Source organism: Pundamilia nyererei, unplaced genomic scaffold (assembly GCF_000239375.1).
Source record: "Pundamilia nyererei isolate P.nyererei 1_Seehausen unplaced genomic scaffold, PunNye1.0 scaffold00147, whole genome shotgun sequence".
Classification (NCBI taxonomy): domain Eukaryota; kingdom Metazoa; phylum Chordata; class Actinopteri; order Cichliformes; family Cichlidae; genus Pundamilia; species Pundamilia nyererei.
The window spans coordinates 177,127-187,240 of NW_005187548.1; the positions used below are offsets into that span (position 1 = coordinate 177,127).

The window sequence follows — 10,114 nt, forward strand, 5'->3', positions numbered from 1 at the left end:
ATTGTGATTCACGTGGCCCTGATAGCTGAGAGCCAGAGGTAATTTTTGTGTGTGAGTGTGTCTGTGTGTGTGTGTGTGTGTGTGTGTGTGTGTGTGTACGTGCTGGGGGGCTTCTAGCCAACATCTGCCTGTAGGTAAGTGCAACATCTCCCTTATTTCCCATCATTCTCTTACTCCCACACCTCCTTCACCCCACAGCAGCTGAACCTCTAAGTATGACACTCAAGGTGAATTGCGTGCTGTGTGTGCATGTGTGTGTGTGTTTGAGAAAAATCACTTCATAATGTACAATATTTCAAAGCTCAGCGGTCACATGGTGGGCAGACATAGTGGCTTATTACAAGTGTCTTCTCATAGTGTTTTAAGCGTTGATAGTGACTTGTTGGTGGCAGCTGTAGGTGTTTTCTTTTCAATGAAAAAAAGTGTAAACTAGCTGCATGGATTTCTCCTTTAATTAAAGTTTTAAATCATCTCGGCTCTTTTTTGGTCCACGGGTCAGAACAAAAAGCTGGGTCCTTATTCTAATAGGCAGAAAAGTTTGGCATGTTAGCATCAAAAGAACTCTCTCTGTTGGGATGGGAGGAGTGAACCCTGAAGCCTGTGCTACTGGTGAGTGTCATAAATGCATTCAGTGGTCAGCGCAGTTCCTGATTCGACACTTTTTTTCCCCTCCCCATTGACGAGCGTTTTGGGCTGGCAGCGAGGAGGAGGTGTGAGGCCTGATGCGCCACCAAGGACAGTGGCCTGCTTGGGGGACATACTTCTTTATATGCCCATATGAACAAGAGCAACTATGGAATGTAAAGAAGTATGTATCCCAGGTCGGGAGAAATTGCAGCGCAGCAACCTGAAAGGAACTTTAAACTTAACTGCAAAGCAAATCCACCATGATGAAGAAGATTTTACTTTAGTTCAACATCCTAGCTGTAGATAATCTATCTGCATGCTACATGATCACAGGCAAGGTATGTGAAATTTTTTTTCTGCCCTGATGTGGCCCAATTGAGTCCAGTCAGCTTCTCAATGAGATACATACATCAGTAAAGTGTAGATGCAGCTAAACTCTGGTCGACATTTTCCACATGGCTGTCATAGATTTTCAGATTTGTCTTTCATTCTTAGTTCATTTGGCCAAAAGTGGATTTTTTTCCCTACACCCTGTGATGGTGATTAGTTTTTAAGAAGTCCATTTTGTTTACTTTAAGAATACATTGTGTGAATTTGCTAATGCTACAAAATGACACACAAGTAGACATACCCACACTACAGACAGACAGCGGTTTCCAGTAAATGGTGCAGTGATTAAATGCTTGCTAATGGATAGCATGGGCCTGAGAGGACGGTCAGAAAGAGGAAGAAGAAGAGACTGGCTGCAGGCCTCTCTAACAGATTACTGCGCTCAGACGCCTGCGTGCAGTCACGCTGTCTGGATCTGGCTTCGACTTGTTGGCCTACTTGTAGACATTTGAAATCAGAAGTCTAAATTTTTCACCTCTCGTTCAAGTTACTTGGTCTGATTGTTCTGTCAACTTCTTTGCAGTGGGGGAAGTTTATGTCTTATGGCATTTACAAGACAGCTAAGAGAGAGAAAAGTGACAGGAAAAGTGAACGAAAAAGACTTACGATGAAGCAAACCCACAGTGTGAGCCTGTATGATATCTGTCTCAGGATGCTGAGCCAGCAGGACATGCAGGTCTTTGTGTAATCATTTTTTTAGCTCTGATTAAGTATGTATGGGAGGCACAGTATGTCTATGTGTGCTGGAACAGTGACTAATCCGGGTGTGGTTTGGGAGCAGGTATAACAATCATGTCAGGTTTTAGTGTATGGATTTTGGCCTACTTTGTATATAAATACTGTATGTGGCCTACTTAAGGTTTACCTGTCCCTGTTCAGGTATTATTTGGGCCAGTTTCAGTGCGGTAATTTGGCCCTGGTCAGGTGTACACCCCGGGGTGCTGTGCCTGTGTGGGAGCGACTGGTCTGACAGGGATATGCAGTCGGATTACACTTCCTGCCAATGTGATTTTTCAAGGAGAGAAAAAAAGGGGTGGGTAATAAACGCGAAGAACAGCTTCGTGCCAGGAAGAATTGTTTAACATTACAATACACGCAGTCGTGTGTTTGTTTCAAAGCTAATTAAGCTTCAATATGAGAGACAGTTCTAATCTTAGCAGGCGCAAATGAAGAGGCTCCACACATCACTGGAGAACATATTCATAAAGACCCCCTGCCCAGCGCCCCCAACACACACACACAAAGAAACGTAAAGTATGTGTGTCTGTGAGTAAGTACAAGTGTGTGAGTGTGTTTTTATGTTGGAGGGATTTATTGCAGTGATTTTTAAGAAGCAGCGGGAAAGGTCGTTGTACTGTGGGAGAATTCAAAGATAGAAGGGCACAGTAGTAAGTGTGTGATAGAGGAGATGCGGATGGGGTGGGGGTGGTAAAGGAAAAAAAGGGAAACGAGAGAGCAGCGTAGACTGAAGTAGGATCGTAGCGGAGGGAGTTGTGGCGAGTGAGCGTGTGAGATGAGGCGAGGCGAAGGCTGGATTGATGATGGTGTTCAGGGCCTCCTGTGTGTATGTGTGTGTGTGTGTGGGGGGGGGGGTATGAGGTGGGGCTGGGCGGGTATTGTTCTGTCACTTTGCCTGTGTCAGCAGGTGGAAGCTCTCATCAGGACATTAAATATGCAACAATGCTGACTGCGGCACCGTGCTGAGACAGCCAAAGCTGGACGACTGGGGGGCCCCGCTAAAAGTAAACCAATGCCACCGCTTTGACTCGCTCTGCGCTAGACAGTTATCCATCCATCCACACACACATACTCACGCATACATAAACACATACAGGCATGCACACACCTTGAGAACTCCAGCTTCTTCTCAGGGCTTCCCCGACCCTCTCTTCCAGCTTTTCTTTGCTGGCTGTTTAGTCCAATGCCAAAGCTGGCTGACTTGCCAGCTTACCGGCTGGCTGGCTGGCTGGCTGACTTGTTTCCCCATTTGGAGTCCACACAAGGGCAAAGGCAAAGCTTGTAATCCACAGGCCCAGTGAGGGATTAGTGGTAGTTACATACAGATCAGTCATGTGGAACATTGACTGTAGCAACTTACAAAAAAATTGCCTCTGTGAATATGGAATTTAATGCAGAGCCTACAATCCAGCTGACTATACGCATGTGTAAAGAAGTGCTTGATTCACCACTCTCTGTCAGCTGAAGCAAACCAGTCAATCAACCAGGGCAAGATTATGTTAGAGGTCAAACCTGCTTTTTTTCTGAGTTTATACAGGCATTTGTCCAAAAGCTTTTAGATGTTTATGATTTTATGCCCTAGGCATAAAGTGATGCAGTTGCATCTTAACACTAAAGACTCACAAGGTCATTGGAGATTAGGGGTAGCATTGGGTTTTTGCCAGATATATTAAACAGAAACAAGAATTTTTTACATTTTAAGTGAAATCTCTTTACATTTCTCTTTAAATTCTATAAAAAGGAGTCAACATTAACTGAACCCCAACCCTAGCTTTAATCATCAATGGATTGTAAATTGATGTTTCACCAACCACGCAGACAAGAGTGTCTGTTGAAGGATTAGAGCTCAGAGGATTAATTAATGACCCTTCCTGCTCAAATTTCTCACAAACTAATTAAACACATTTAATTTAAATTCAATTCAAATTGACCAAATTAACTCAGAATATACAAAGTGATTCACAATCAAAATGAAGACAAAGACTTTGATTTAATTATGAGCAGTATTTCTCCTTAAGAAACAGCTAGAGACCAGATTCATGTGTTTTTTTCTTTCTTCAGACTGATAAAGCAACACTCGCTGTTAATCTGCTGACTGTGCCTCACTAGATGTTCACCCTCTCTGAAACAGCTATTCGTACTTTTAGGTTGATGATTTGTTGGACAATGCCACCAAATTTTTGGGATTTAAAAAAATGTATTAATATACTTATGTTTCTGTCCACCACTAATTGATTCTGATTCTGTTAGTGTAAAGAATGTTAGAGATTAAGTGATATTTCTACCAACTAGTAGGTGTGTCTTCTGACACCACAGTAGCCTTATTTATACCACCCATACCATAAATTAATTACCTGTTCTTCTCATATATAGCTTATCTTTAGTATCACTACAAGGCATTTGAAATAATTTCCTACAGAAGCAGAATATATTTTAAAGCTTTTCACCAAGCTTGTCAGCTCTGCAAAGAACATACTAACATATGCATTAAAAAGTGATAGGTAACGATTGAAACAGCAACTAGTGATAGAAGGCAGCAATGGCAACTGATGGGAATTTTTTGCAGCTTATAGCGTAACCAAATCAGGAGGGTCTGTTTGGTGTATATCCTGTGACTTTACACAGTGCACACCACACAGGGTACATTATTGTATTTCAGAATGTAAAATCTTGTTAATGTACTGCTGTCTACTTAAACAAAAACACACCATGTGTGTTTTTATTTTGTCAGTGCCCCTATGTGCATTACGATAAGGAAACATGTTTTAAGCAATTACCAACAAGAAACACTTGCAGAAGCTAGTTATAGTGCTGATGGCTCACTTCAAAATTTGGAAAAATGATACATTTGTGAAGTTCCTTTTTCATTTTTATTCTAAAAAAGGTGAAAACAGGGTTGCAGGGTTCTGCAGTACACAAGATACCCGCAACCCTGAATATAACTCGAATTTTAATCAGGGGTGACTTTATGTGGCATCATGAGGTGTGTAGTGATAGAAGAACAAATGGCTCCAAATGAGGCCTTTATATTTTTAATGGTGCCCTAGATAGGTGAGTTTAGTTTCTTAAATTGTTAATATGCCTCCTTGCACTGCATTTCTGTGTATCTCAGAAGACAGAAGGAAGTAGAAGACAAGACTGTAGGAGAGAAGATTGTAAAGTCAGCCGTTTGATATTAAGTGTCAGAGTTTATTGCCGGGACTTTTTTCTCTTTTAATCATGTTTATAGTAAGTGTGCTTCGGCAGCAATCTACGGAATATAATAGCGGTAAAGAGTAATGGAAGTTGAAACAGATGCGGTGGAGTGGTAATGTATGTGTCGTTTCGCCCTGATACAAGGACACACACATAGCCTATTATATCCCATTCTATGTTTATGTCTCAAAAGCTAATCTCAGGGGAAATGTACATCTGAAACCCCCTGCAAAGTCATTGCTCATACAATGGGCACATATATAAAACACACACATAGATACCGTCACACATACCGGTCTAAATGAAATGTGGGTATGGCCACATAAACACTCAGAAAGTAGCTCTAGAATGTATATGTAACACCAACAGACCCAGCCACAGTATTGATTCATCTGGCTGTTTATGTTCTGTTTTTTTTAATGTTCACATTACATGGTTGTAATGCACCTTTTCTGAGGGCGGTAGCTCAGTGATTTGTTTCTTTAGCTGTAGAAGCTTTTTTATCTGTAGCATCAGCAATAGGCTTCAGCCAAAGTTTGCAGTTTTCCAGTATATATAAACACATACGTGTGTGTGACTTATATTCATTGAATGAATGAAAAATGACTGAAGGATAAATATGCTAATTGGAGGGTGTGTTTTTTTTTCTTTACGCTTATTTATTTATTTATTTTTAACTTAATATTCCACTTGTCTGGATGGTAGATTGTTTGAGATTTGTGCCACTACAAGCAGCTGTAACCAATCTATATTTTGCTAGGCTAGGCTAAGTATTATTTGACAACTAGTATAGCTTACTTTGTGGTTCAGGTAATCTGAAAGTTTGTACTTCAGTTTTGATGAATGAAATTGTGGTATTTTATCACTTTTTTACTTAGCACTAATTAGTAGATATGGATTTCTTTGCTTTGACTCCATGCAATTTATAGTTATAGTTTGCTAACCAAACAAGTTAGCATTAGTGCATAACTTAGTGCTCATGCTTCTAGGTCCTAAACCTAGCATGTTGTAAACAAAATACTGATGCTGAGGCTTAAAAAATATTGAATCCAAAACCAAAAGTTTTTAAAAAAAAGTTTATATGTATAATCTTTGGTTTAAGTATGCAGAGCTTTAAAAAAATATAAAAACTCAAATACGTGTACCTATATGAGTAGTGATGTCTCTTTTTGGCCTATAAAAGTTATTTTGGTCTTAGACATTAACGGAGTCTTGTACAGACGCAGAAAGAGCTTTTTGGTGATGGAACATGTGTCGTACAGTACATATGCCTCTGGAATTATAAGAGACAATTTACAACCAATGAAAGAAAGAAGATAAGGCCTTGATAATAAACGGCTTCAAACATCTAATGAATTTCTCATAATTATGGGCCTTAAAAGTCAATTAGTTAATTGGCCCAGCGGTTTAATGTTAGAATGATGGTGCATTAGTTCAAAGGAAACCTCACAATCAATGAAGAAAACACAGCACAATCAGAAAGCAAATTACTATTTATCATTTAGCGATTAAGCCATACGTTCTCTTTGAGTGTGTCAGAGCCAAAAAAGATTCACCCTGCCCCGAGCGTGCACGCACACACACACACACACACACACACACACACACACACACACACACACACACACACACACACACAGTGTGGCTCCAAAAAGCAGATCAGTCGCTTAGGCCGGGACAGAGATCAATGTTGAGGTAATTTGTTTCGATCAATTAAACAGACATCTGCTTGAATTAGACTCCAATAGACTGCAAAAGACCCAACCCCTTCCTATCCTTGTGAGTGTGCTGCACTGCAAAAATAGTAAGTTCACATTAAAGCACTAAAAGCTGAAGAATCTAACATTCCAGCAGTGCATAATTGATAGTAGCAGTTATGGGACATAAGCGGGGTTTATAATCTGTAGTGCCTTTCTTCTAGTATCTGCTGAATGCTCTTAAGATGCAATGCAGAGAGGAAAAGGCAAAACTTTACATGTGGACTGAGCAATGCTACGGGCAACTTTTGCTCATGTTTATTGTGCAGGAGGTAGAGATGGGTGGGTAGGGGTGTTTGTAAAAGACAATTGCATTAACCCGAGTCTAATTTAATGGCTCCCACTAGTATTCTCTTTACATCAAGCGATGCTGCTGACATCACAGCCTGTCTGATGTCCGTTACTGCACGATATGAGGAGAGGGGGTCTGCTCCCTTCAAATGAACACGCAGGATAATTGTTATGCAGTGAAGCTGTGAAGCAGAGGAAGTAATTAAAGGAACAAGGGCACTGTGGTGGTGCTGGTGGTGGACCACATCCCCCTCCTCTGCGTCCCCTCTGCTACTGTTTCTCTCTGCTCGCTGGAGATTACACACATATTTTCACATGCGAGGTCCCCTTATATTGACACCCCTCCTCCCCATGATTACCGCTAGGGTTTACAGTTATCCTGATATTCTAATTACACTCTGTCTGCGTTTATAAGATCATAACATTTACAAATTTACGACACAATAGTTGTCCGTTGACCAAAAAATTAGAAAAAGGCATTTCTCACTTTATTGTTTCTTTTGTGGCTATCACTTGTCCCAGAATAAGCACTTTTTTTCCCCTTTAATTATTTCAAAATGCATTTGGGTTATTGAACGAACAGCTCTAGTGTCTTTTGTAATGCAACTCCTGCCTGAGAGCACTACCATCCATGTCCCGCAGTATTTCAAAAAATATATTGCCTGGAGAGGCATCTCAGGGAATATAAAGTAGAGTTTCACTGATGTATCTCATAAGGTATATCTCAGAATATAATGCATTCCTGGGCACATTGTTATTTTGATTACTGGTTATGAGAATAGTGAAGGAAGACTGTGGGAAAGAATGGTTTCATGTACTCTAGATTCATTTTTAGAGGAATTCTCATGAAGAAGGACAGGAGGAACTGTTATAGTTCTTAAAACCTGTATAAAATATTTATGAATATGTATCAATCTATTAAAGCTCCTTGGGGCAACAGTTGTTGTGATTTTGGTGCTATGTGCTGTACAATTTAAAGTAAAACTGAATTGAATTTAAACCTAATTAATCTAAAGTAAAAAAAAAATTAAAAAAAACAGAGACTGCTGTAGTTTGTGCTGGTAATGTGGTGTAGACTTCCATCATGAAGTCTAGTTAACATTTTAATGTTTTAATCATATTGTCAAGAACATGAATTCTTTTCAGTTATATTGATAGTTAGCAATATTGTCAATGTCAGGGCACATTATGAGTAAGCTTAAATCAGTATTAGAGATCCCGCCTTCTTCTTTGTATATCTCCTACAAACAATCACTTGGTAACAGTGGGGCAGAAAAACGGCCTTCTAACAGGAAGACCTTTCTTGAACCAGGTTCATGCAGGGGCAGCCCTCAAATACAACTGATCTCAGGGTGAGTGAAAAGAGAAGACATGAAAGAATACAATAGATTTAACCCTGTGGCTCTTATCTAGTCAAGAGCACAAACATTTTGCATAGACCTTCATTGTCTCCAGAGACTGAGTCTTGTCTAGTCTGCACATATCCTCTAGTGCAACTATGAGTTTTGATATTGGTGGTTTGTAGATGTTTGAAACAGGCAGTAATTGAAATCGTAATTTTGACCAAATTTAGGAGAAAATACATTACTTATTGAATAAATTGGCGCCTGCGTGTCTGGTGTCTTAGCGTCAATGATCTACATTAAGTGCAGTAGTTACCCATGCAATTTCTATGTGCATACAGCATGTCTTCTGTCTCAGTGGGGTCTCATGCATCCTTCTCCCTTCAGTCTACCAGAGGAGGAGTGTAATTGGGAGCAGTGTGCTGGAGTGCAGAGTGTCAGGGAGTCAGCAAGCCAGCCTGCCACAGCCGGTGATACAGGACGATAGAAGAGGAAGATTAGTGGAGCAGCCTGCAAGGCAGCAAAAGCAGTGAGTCAGCTGTGGACTGTCAGCTGGTAAAATGACCATGTCAGTCAGGGAGTCCGTCAGTCAAGCAAGCAGAGCGCAGAGTCTGGCCTCTCTTCCCTCCTGTAAGTACACATACATCTAAAAGGAGGAGAGTGCGGCGTCGGGACAAGGCTACTTAGCATTCCCCTGTCATCACCTCACTGCTCAGAACTTCTGTTATTGAAGAGGAAGGAAAAAAGAGCAAGGTAGGGGACAGAAAAGAGAAAGGAAGAAGGCAGTTGTGGTGGCACGAAGGCTACGTTAGAGCCCCAGGAAGGGGTTCAAGCCTAACGAGAAAGCCAAGGAACAAATGATCAATAAACAAAGGAAGAGAAGAAACAAAAGAAGAGAAGAATTGTAAAGAACATGAATTACAAAGAGAGAGAGCCAGTCGCAGAAAGTAAATCTCCCAAACCAATAAAGAGTTATGCGTTGTGATCTGTTCCAACGATCGTTGTGTGCTTTGAGATAATTGCTTCCATTTTGTTGCACAGAGACTATTACAGTATATGATAGCTGGATTACCATCTGTAACAGTGGGCTTTACACACCAGAAGTAGTGCTGTATCAGCAGCAGGGCTACAGTAGAAACTATAGGTTTAGTGAACATCATGAGTGGGTTGTGTATTAGCCTGGGGATATTGTAGCAGTTATGGTTTCTTTTCAACGAATTCCACTTCGTAGAGTGAAAACATTTTTTTCCTGTCGGATCTGGGGGCATCAGCACGGCACCTCAATGGGATGAGATCTCATTGTGAATTTGAAAAGAACAAGTTGAGTGACTCTCTAAAATGATCCTGGTGATTGAAGTGATATTCTGTTTCTAAAATCAGAACAGATAGTCGTCGAGTCCAACTGTTTTTGCTCAAGGCCTTACGTGGGCCTTTTAACAGGCAGAGACCTCCTGCAGAACCAAGATCAGGAAGGAGCAGCTATCTATCATGCCTGCTTGGCCAGTAAAGGAAAAACAAGACCAGACTAGCCCTCTAATCAGCAAGTCTTCATCAGCTGATTATTTAAGACCTTGTATGTGAGGAGCAGGATTTTGACTTCAATTCTGGTTTTAAACAGATGCTCTCTCTTTCTAGTCCCTGTCAGTACTCTTGCTGCAGCATTTTGGATTAGCTGAAGACTTTTCAGTGGGTTTTTAGGACTTCCTGATAATAATGAATTACAGTAGTCCAGCCTGGAAGTAATGAATGCATGAACTAGTTTTTCAGCGTCAC

General features: G+C 40.7%; 1 long non-coding RNA gene across 1 annotated transcript in view; it reads left to right on the forward strand.

Annotated features, from left to right (window-relative positions):
* Positions 1-9,337, forward strand: part of LOC102208004 (uncharacterized) — a 13,910-nt gene extending 4,573 nt beyond the window's left edge. Inside the window, exon 3 of the long non-coding RNA XR_312030.1 lies at positions 8,729-9,337. This is a non-coding gene — a long non-coding RNA (uncharacterized LOC102208004). The remainder of the gene's footprint in view (positions 1-8,728) is intronic.
* The last annotated feature ends 777 nt before the right edge of the window (positions 9,338-10,114 follow it).